At 38.0% G+C, this 9,327-nt stretch overlaps 1 pseudogene; it reads left to right on the top strand.

The window, feature by feature from the left end:
- The first annotated feature begins 6,532 nt into the window (after positions 1-6,532).
- Positions 6,533-7,614, top strand: LOC123231358 (annotated as a pseudogene).
- Positions 7,615-9,327: the final 1,713 nt, after the last annotated feature.

Genomic DNA, 9,327 nt, shown 5'->3' with positions numbered 1-9,327 from the left:
TCCAGCTCAATGCTTGTCTGGCTACGTTGTCTTCCGGTTTTTGTAGCGTATGTCCTATCCATCTCCACTTGCGTTTCTTTATGTCCTGACTAATGGGGTACTGGATTGTTCTTTCCCAGAGACTAGCATTGGAGATCTTTTCAGGCCATCTGATGTTCAAGATGTGACGTAGACATCTGTTAACAAAGACCTGGAGTTTGTTGGTGTTAGCACTCGTCACTCTCCAGCTTTCTGATCCATATAGGAGGACGGCCTTTATGTTGGTATTGAAGATTCGGAGCTTAGTGATGAGGGACAGTGCTTTGGAGATCCAGACAGACCGTAAGGTGTTAAATGCCTGTCTGGCTTTGTTGATTCGGTTTCTGATGTCCTCATCTGCTCCGCCTTCCTTACTGACTATGCTACCCAAATAGGTGAAGTGGTCCATCTCCTTGATGTTTTCTCCCTGTAGTTGGATTGGCAGGTCCTGTCTGCTGTTGACTGTGATCACCTCGGTCTTCCTCTTGTTGATCTTCAGACCTGTCTTCTCCGCTTCTTCAGAGAGTCGTGCAAGTTTGGCTTGCGCATCCTTCTGCTTATGAGAAAGGAGACAGATGTCATCTGCGAAGTCAAGGTCCTCGAGCTGTTTGGTGTGTGTCCATTGAATGCCCGTATTGTTGTCCTTGGTAATTCTTGTCATGGTCCAATCTATGACCATCAAGAAGATAAGGGGCGAAAGCATGCAGCCTTGCTTCACTCCAGTTTTCACTGTGAAGGGAGCCGTCAGTTTCCCATTATGGATGACCTGGCAGGTAAAGTCTTCGTATAACTGCTGGATGATGTTGATGAGCTTCGGGGGAATCCCATAATGCTGCATCAATCTCCAGATGATGCTCCTATCCACGCTATCAAATGCCTTCTCGAAATCCACGAAAGTCATGTAGAGGGGGGACTGCCACTCGATGGACTGTTCAATGATGATTCTTAGGGTGACGATATGGTTGGTGCACGATCTGTGCTGACAAAACCCTGCTTGTTCTATTCTCAGCTTCTTGTCCAAGGCCTCCTTCAGTCTTTCTAAGATGACTCTGGTCAGGATTTTGCTGGGAGCGGATAGAAGCATGATTCCTCCCCAGTTGTTGCATTGGGATAGGTCACCTTTCTTGGGTAGCTTCACTAGGTAGCCTAGTTTCCAGTCTGCTTATAATAGGATACAGTCAATCAGTTTCAATAGAAGATGCTCTCTTTACATGTGAACAATGAACCCAAGAGTCCTTTTCTCCAATTTTAATAGCTGTTGGAGTAGTTAATAATATTTGAAATGGACTTTCCCAGGAAGGCTGAGTTGCTCCAATGTGCTGAAAATTCTTTATATACACCTTGTCTCCTGGGTTCAGGTCATGAAGTGAAAAATCTATGGGTCCTGCTTGTACTGCAGTTCTGGATTCATGGAGTTCACACAGTTTATGCTGCAATTCCTGTATATAGGAAACAATAGAAGTATCTCCTCCTAATAGTGATGTATATGCAGGAGAAAAAGGCTTAGCCTGTATAGGGGGATTCAAAAAGCATCTTATATTGTGAGATATGTAGATCTCCCCTGGGCCTGCTTCTAAGACAAAATAGAGCTAGAGGGAAAATTTCAGGCCATTTCAAATGTGTCTCAGTGCATAATTTGCCAATCGTAGTTTTAAGTTCTCTGTTCATCCTTTCAACATTGGCCTAAGCTCTGGGGGTGATATGGTACATGGAATTTGGGAGTTATCCCCAAACAGGAATATATTTCAGATAAAACTGAATTAGTAAAGTGACTTCCCCTGTCCTAGTCAATATGTGCAGGCAGGCCAAAACAAGGAATGATTTCTTTTAAAAGCACCTTGGCAACAAAAGCCGCTGTGGCTCAGGCAATAGGAAATGCTTCCAGCCATCTGGTCAGTTGTTTCACTATGACTAGACAAAATTGATATTGTCTAGCCTTTTACATTGTTATGTAATCAATTTTCAGGTGCTCAAAAGGTGTGTAAGCAAGAGGACGCCCACCATAAGCTTTGCCATGAAAAGCATGTTGATTATATGCTTGGCAGGTAGGGCAAGCTGCACACACTTTAGAGCAGGGGTCAGCAATATATGGCTCTCGAGCCATATCTGGCTCTTTTGAGGGCCAGATATGACTCTTTCTGCAGGAGCCATGAAGTCAATTTTTTTCAGGCCCTGTTACATGAGCATGCACTGTTACAGAAGCACACACTGTGAGCACTGTACAGCTCTCACGAAATTACATTTTAAAAAATGTGGTGTTTATGGTTCTCACGGCAAAAAAGGTTGCTGACCCCTGGTTTAGAGGCTATAGTGGTTATGCCAGGAGCTATCCATACCTTTTAACAGAGTTCACAATGCCATGGGTACCAAAATGACCATTTTTATGAATAGATTGGCAAATTTGTTGATAAGTTTCTAGGGAGTAGGGATTTTCCTTCAAAGGACACCCATACTCCATTCATTTGTTTAGCTTTAAAGTTCTGCTTCCATTTTTTCACTTCCTTCTCATTATAAGAAAGTGATAAATTGAAGTCATCAGTGGTTGTCAATGCTAAAATCAATTCAGGCCCTTCTATGGCTGCTAGCTTTGCAGCAGTATCTACCCGGTCGTTTCCCCTACTGACCGGGTCAGTGTCACCTGTATGGGCTGAGCAGTAAACTACAGCTAGGGCTTTAGGTAGCTGGAGAGCAGAAAGAACTTCATTAATAATTTTTGCATTAACTATAGATTTTCCAGCTGAGGTTAAAAATCCTCTCTGAAGCCATAACATACCCACTGAATGGCAAATTCCAAAAGCATATCTGGAATCTGTATGAATTTGTTGCCTTTTATCTTTGGCAATTATACATGCATGTTTTAGGGCTATGAGTTCTGCGCCTTGAGCACTTAGATTTGAGGGCAGTGAAGCTGACCATACAGTGTCAAATTCTGTGACTACAGCAGCTCCAGTGTATGCCATCCCTCATAAAAGAAGAACTTCAGTAAATAAGACTAGATCTGGATTGTCTAAAGGAGTGTCCAGGGGATTGTCTCAAGGCTTTTTAGCCAAGGACATTAGTGTTTCACAATTGTGTAATAGTTCTCCTGAGACTGGTAAGTCAGGAAGCAAGGTGGCAGGATTAAGAGTTGTACAATGTTTTAAAGTAATATTTTCATTATTTAGTAAGGTTATTTCATACCTTGTAATTTTCTGATCAGAAAATGCCTGTGTTCTATGTCTTAGCAGTAATGCTTCTACTTCATGTGGGCACATAATTGTTAATGGACATCTCAATACTAGATCAACAGTTTTTGTTACTAACAAAGCTGTGGCAGCTACACCTCTAAGACATGGTGGTGCTCCTGCAGCTACTGGGTCCATCTGGGCCAAATAATAAGCAATTGGATGCTGATAAGGTCCCAAAGTTTAAGTTAAAACACCTGAAGCTACCCCTCTATGCTCACGTACATATAAAGTAAATGGTTTGTTATAATCTTGGATGCCTAGCTTGTTTTAGATTTGACAAAGCTAAATGCTGTTCTGGCTCTAATTTAAGTGGTTCAGTGACTGAATTTTTTAATAGTGCTATAAGGGGTTTAGTAATTTCCCCATAGCAAGGGATCCATTGTCTACAAAAGCCTGTTGCTCCTAAGATTGCTCTTAAGTGTTTTTTAGTGGTAGGATCACTCAATTTTTGAATGTTTTTATGTGCTTAGGAGAAATATAATGGGCACCAGCAGTTAAAATGAACCCTAAATATTCCTCTTTGGGGAGACACAACTGAACCTTTTCCTTTGAGATCTTGTGGCCTCTTTTATGCAATTCTAAAAGAAGATATTTACTATCTTCTCGACATGTTTCAGCATCTGGTGAAGCCAAGAGCAAATCATCCACATATTTAATTAACTTACTATTTTTAAATGTTATATTATCTGTGTCTTAGCTCAAAATCTGTGCAAAAAGGCTGGGACTTTCTGCGTACCCTTGGGCAAATGAGTCCATATCCATGAGAATTTTTCCAGGTAAAGGCAAATTTTTTTTTTCTGGAATCCTCATGAATAGGAATTGAGAAAAAGGCTGAACATAGGTCCACTACTGTAAAGTAAGTGACTGTACTGGAAATAGAGGAAATAATTGTGTTTGGGTTTGAAACCACAGGATGTCTCTTTATGACATGATTGTTTACAGCCCTTAAATCTTGAACAAATCAATGTTGGGCTTTTCCATCTGGTCCCATTTTTTGGCTTTTTAACAGGTAAAATAGGTGTCTTTTATTCTGATTTGCATGGAATTATTATTCCTTGCTCAATGAATTTATTACTGGGGTGATTCCCTCAATAGCTTCTTTTGATAAAGGGTACTGAGGAATGGAGGGAGCTGGCCCTCCTCTTGTTCTAATATAAACAGGAACAGCTGATTTAAGTAGGCCTACATCAGAAGAAGATGTGACCCAGAGAGACTTGAGGATATTGTCTGGGATTTCAAAGGTGGGAGGCTCTTTTACTTCCTGACTAAGCGTAAGACCTCTAACTGTGGAACATTCCTTTCTTTTAATGCCTGGATCCCCCACAAATTTAGATTTAATCACAAAAGGTGAGAACACCTCTAATTCTAGGAGGTCTGTAACTCATGTGTGCTAGAGTGGGTGACGAATCAGAATCAACTGACTGCCTCCTAAGCAGTACTATGAGAATGGTCTATTGTGATTGGACATGCAAATTAGGAGGGAGGCACAAGAAGTGATGCATAAGTGACCCCTTTAAAAGGAAAAGGTCCTCAGTCAGCAGGGGTCTTCGGGTGAAGAGGGCATCTGGTGATGGACCTCTTCTGGTTCGTGGAGGAGTGTTGGAACACTGAGACCCTGGTGAGATGGCTTTAAATATCTTCTTTGAATTCCATGTGATAAGTTTAAAGACTGACTGAATCCTCCTGAACTTCTCTTAAGAAATTTCTTTTAGAGACTCTGTGAATGAAGTTTTGCACCATTCACCTCTGGGCCTCTAGCCCTCTAACTCTCAGCTTAGAATTAAGATCTACCTGCATTAATTAGAGGATCGTAATAAATTACCTACTGAGTTAAATTCTTATTTCCTTATTTCCTCTCTTCTTAATTGTAAATAAACTTCCATAAGAGTCAATTTTGACTTGAGATTATTCTTAATTGAGGATTGATAATAGTTCAATCCTCTAGCAACCATCTTTTAATATATTGAACCCATAACCTTTTTTCCCCTTACCTTTTTTCCCCTTACATTTATAACTGAGAAAAAATTTTAGAGCAAGTTTCTCCAATTAAGACCTCATTTCTCAAATAGAGAAATGAGTCAAATGTATAATAAAAAAATGTCATTCTCCAATGGATAAGTGGTCAAAAGATATGAACAAAAAGTTTTCAATGAAGTAATCAAAATTATCTATAGTCACATGAAAAATGCCATAAATAACTATTGATTAGGGAAATGCAAATCAAAACAACTTTGAGGTACTATCTCATATCTATCATAATGTCTATTATGACAGAAAAGGAAAGTGACAAATATTAGGGGAATATGAGAAAATTGAAACCCTGATACATTGTTGAGGGAATTATGAACTGATTCAATCATTCTGGAAAGCAATTTGGAACTATACCTAAATTGCTATAAAACCAGCATCCCATTTGACACAGCAACACCACTACTAGATATATATCCCAAAGAAATTTAAAAAAAAGGAAAAAAGGCCCATTTATACAAAAATATTTATATCAGCTGTTTTTTGGTGGCAAAGAATCAGAAAGTGAGGTATTCATCAATAGAGGAATGGCTGGACAAGGTGTGGTATATATTTAGTACTATATGAAAGGATGTGCAGGATGATTTCAGAAAAACCTATAAAGACTTAAACAAAGTGATACAAAGTGAGGTGAACAGAACTTTGTACAAAGTAAAAGCAATATTGTAAATGATTCACTATGGAAAGAACTGATGGAGTCTGGATCTAGATCAAAGCCTACTATAGTTCACTTTCTTTATTCATTTTTTTGGTTTTTTATTTGAGTTGTATTCCACAAAAGGATTAATAAGGGGAAATATTTTACATGATTAAACATGTAAAATCTATATCAGATTGCTTGCCATCTCAGGGAGGTGGGGAGGAAAGAGGAAGAGAGAGGAAGAATTTGGGACTCAAAACTTTTTTTTAAAGAATGTTAAAAATTGTTTTAGGAGACCCCAGAGGTGGTTTGTGTCACTTGGCAGCCACTAGCCTGAAGCCTCCACTGCTTCCCCTCTGGCTTTCTACTTGCCTGTTGGAGGCTCTAATTGAGAATAGCACTCCCTGATAGAGGAGGCAGTGCCCAGCCACTGTCCCCAACCCCAAAAGCTCCAGCTCTACAGTGAAGGAAGAGGGGACAGCTGTGATGGTCCTTGTGGCCTGTGTGGGGATGTGAGAAGTCTCAAAATTGAAAGTTGTGTCACCTGGCCTTTGGTACCAGCAGTTTCTCTGTTCTGTGATCAATGCGATTCACCTGAATTCTTTTAGTAGTTAAGGAGATGAGCCAGGATCAAGGAAAATATGTCTGTTATATTGGTCTGTGATTGTCTATAAGCTCCAGCATATTCATTGGAGGAAGCTTCATTTTTTTAAAAGGGTCTCTTGAGGCTAGCCAGAAAAGGCTTCATGAGAACAGATCAAGGTGGCCAGGCATATCTTAAAGCATGGTTATGATGGGCTGGACTTCTATCAATGGGAACTGGTAAAGTAGCCAACTTTGCTACTTATGCATTTCCACCAGACACATTAGTAACTCCATTAGGAGCTCTTACATATTTTTTTAAGTGCGATACTTTCATCATATTTTCTAAATGAAAGACTTAATCTTCATGGAAAAATTGGATGTTTATTAAGTATTTTAGGGTCTACTGTTATGGCAATTCATGCTCCAAAAGAGTTGGAGAATGAGACTTTAAATGAGATGTCTCATAAGCTGGGTTATCCAGGTTTTGTTTTCTTTGCAAGATTGATTGTCATTGTTTCCTTGATATTAGTTTTTGTGGTAGGACCTCACCATGGACAGATAAACATACTTATTTACATTACAATCTGCTCTGTAATTAGAGCATTTTCTGTTTCTTATGTTAAAAGCCTGGGAATTGCTATTAAAGAACTTTTTGCAGGGAAGCCTGTGTTAAGGCACCCACTGTCCTAGATTCTGCTGCTAAACCTTATTCCCTGTGTAAGTACACATATCAATTATTTAAACAGGGCCCTGGATATATTTAATACATCCATAGTGACTCCAATATATTATGGATCCTTTACAACATCTGTTTTAACTTGTTCAGCTATTCTTTTTAAACAGTGGCAAAATATGCCCATTGATGACATTATTGAGACTTTGAATGACTTCCTTACAATCCTTGTGGGAATCTTTTTATTGCATACCTTTAAAGATGTCAGTTTTGGTCTAGCAAGTCTGCCTGTGTCTTTGAGAAAAGATGAAAAAATAGTGAATGGCAATCTGTCCAACTTGTATGAAATCCTTAATAATAATGAAGAAAACAGCCTGCAGAAGTGAACAACAAACTGGTGTAAATGTCTCTAGAAAAAAAATGGAAATCTAATGATTTTTTGAAAATAGATATAATTTTTAAAGACAATCTGTAATTGGGGGATTTTCTGGCTGTAAAATGAGCTTGTCTGAAAATAGAAATTGTCATTTTAAATACTGTGTAAAGACAAACTTTTTTTTAATGGTTTCACTAATTTGGGCAAAAACAATAATGACTTTGCTTTTCTTTTATATGAAGTATAAGAGAACCAAGATAACCTAAATATGGTTGGTTTTGGTTTCTTTTAACACTGTATAACTTAAAAATTTCAAGTCTTTCATCATTAAAATACTCATTACACTGACAGTTTTAATTATAAAAAATAAAATGCTTTATTTCTTTTTAAAATTGTTTTACATGTAATTGGGGAAAAAATAAAATATTATTTTATAGGGTAAAAAAAGAATATTGGGAGAGACCTACAGATATGGATAGTGGATCCACTCAAGGATCCCCCTGAATACCCAGCCAGGTATTCTAACTTCTGGTTAGTGAGAGTGAAACTGAATCATTTTCTCTCACTGGGCCAATTGCACAAATGCCTTGGAGAATATTGTTATAAAAAAAACAGTATCTCTTTTATTTTAAGACAGAATACAAAAAAGGATCAGAACAAGGGGTCCCTAACTCTAAGGGATCTAGCTAATTTCCCACAATCCTCTAACCCCTCATAAGAGAGAGCCTTCTGGTCTTCTGGATAATTTAGCTCCCTGTTTCTATCTAGGTGTCCCCAAAACTGACTAAGCTAACTATCTTTGATCCTGAGTAGTTGGTTTGATTTATTCCCCAAAAGCTGTCTCCAAAAACCATTATGAATGAACTCCAACAGCTAAGTTCGCCCCAGAGGTAAAACCTCCAAGCCTATCTGACAGGATTTTTTTAAAGATAAACCTTCTAAAAAGCATAGCAGGTATGATCAGATCCTTTTCTAGATCTTTCCCAGTTGAATAGAATACCTCCAAAGATGAATTAGGGGTAATTCTCTTCTCCACAATCAGGTGAGGTAGATGAACTCCAATAAGCCCACCTTTCTTCCACTATTCCTCCCACAGGAAGTCAAGTCCCTTTAGCAGTTGTCACTTTCAAACTGTTCCTCCTTTGCCTTCTGCCTGCTAAAATCCTTTCCCTTGAGTTCCTAGTATGTGCCTCAAAGACAGTTTTTCACTTCTCTTAAATCTTTTCCTATCTCTGTCCTTTTCCCATTACTTTTCCTTCCTCTGATCACTTGAGTAAATTTATTGAAGACAAATTTCTCATATGATCACTAGTAAATATATAAATTCCTCTTATTATAAACTTATCTTATTATACTTACTGAAAATAACAAACAGTCCTACTGTAAACTTATCTATGTTTCCTAATCCTGTTTACTAACTACTCTAGGAATATACAATAGGAGGAAAAGGGAAGTAGAGAATTACAATAAGCTGTTTTACAGAAGGTAAAAATAACATTCAAACATTTGCAAAAACCCAACAATAGTAGGTAATTCAAAATATCAAATGCTAAAGAATACAATAATAAAATTCCAAAATTGCAACATGCAAAATGCAAAACTTTTAGAAAAATAGTTATGAAGAATACACTGTCATTCTAAAACTAATACGAAAAAATATTTGTCTAAAATTGTTATACTAATCCAGCATAATTACAAAGAGAAATTTACAAAAACTTAATGTAGCTTATGCAACTTGCATCTAAGAATCTTAGTTGAACAATTCAAAGCAAATGATTTT

Source organism: Gracilinanus agilis, chromosome 1 (genome assembly GCF_016433145.1).
Source record: "Gracilinanus agilis isolate LMUSP501 chromosome 1, AgileGrace, whole genome shotgun sequence".
NCBI lineage: Eukaryota > Metazoa > Chordata > Mammalia > Didelphimorphia > Didelphidae > Gracilinanus > Gracilinanus agilis.
This window is presented reverse-complemented; position numbering and strand designations above follow the sequence as displayed.